Below are 320 nucleotides of genomic sequence, written 5' to 3'. Positions count from 1 at the left end.
TTAAAGGAGAATTCAATATAAAAAAATATCTTATATAATTTAAAGATAGATTTTATTATATGCAACTTTTATAACAAATATGTTTTTTTTTTACTAAAAATAAAGGAGACTCAAATTCGCGACCTTTTAGGTGAGTATGAGAAAATTATGCCATTTGAGTTATAACTCATTGGATTTATAACAAATATGTTATTATCAAATAAAAATGATGACTTGTATTTGGAAATAATATTTTGAAATTTAATTAAAAATATATATTTTTTCAAATGTAATAAAGAAATAAAATTGTTTATACGTGTAAAAAGATTAAAAGGAGACAA

General features: G+C 19.1%; 1 protein-coding gene across 4 annotated transcripts in view; it reads right to left on the bottom strand.

Moving 5' to 3' along the window:
* Nucleotides 1-320, bottom strand: part of LOC107613407 (probable leucine-rich repeat receptor-like serine/threonine-protein kinase At3g14840) — a 19659-nt gene that overhangs the window by 17432 nt on the left and 1907 nt on the right. The gene's annotated exons all lie outside the window — the stretch shown is intronic.

This window comes from Arachis ipaensis, chromosome B08 (assembly GCF_000816755.2).
Source record: "Arachis ipaensis cultivar K30076 chromosome B08, Araip1.1, whole genome shotgun sequence".
Classification (NCBI taxonomy): Eukaryota; Viridiplantae; Streptophyta; class Magnoliopsida; order Fabales; family Fabaceae; genus Arachis; species Arachis ipaensis.
Note: the sequence above shows the minus strand (reverse complement) of the source record. Positions and strands in the feature narration are given on the sequence as shown.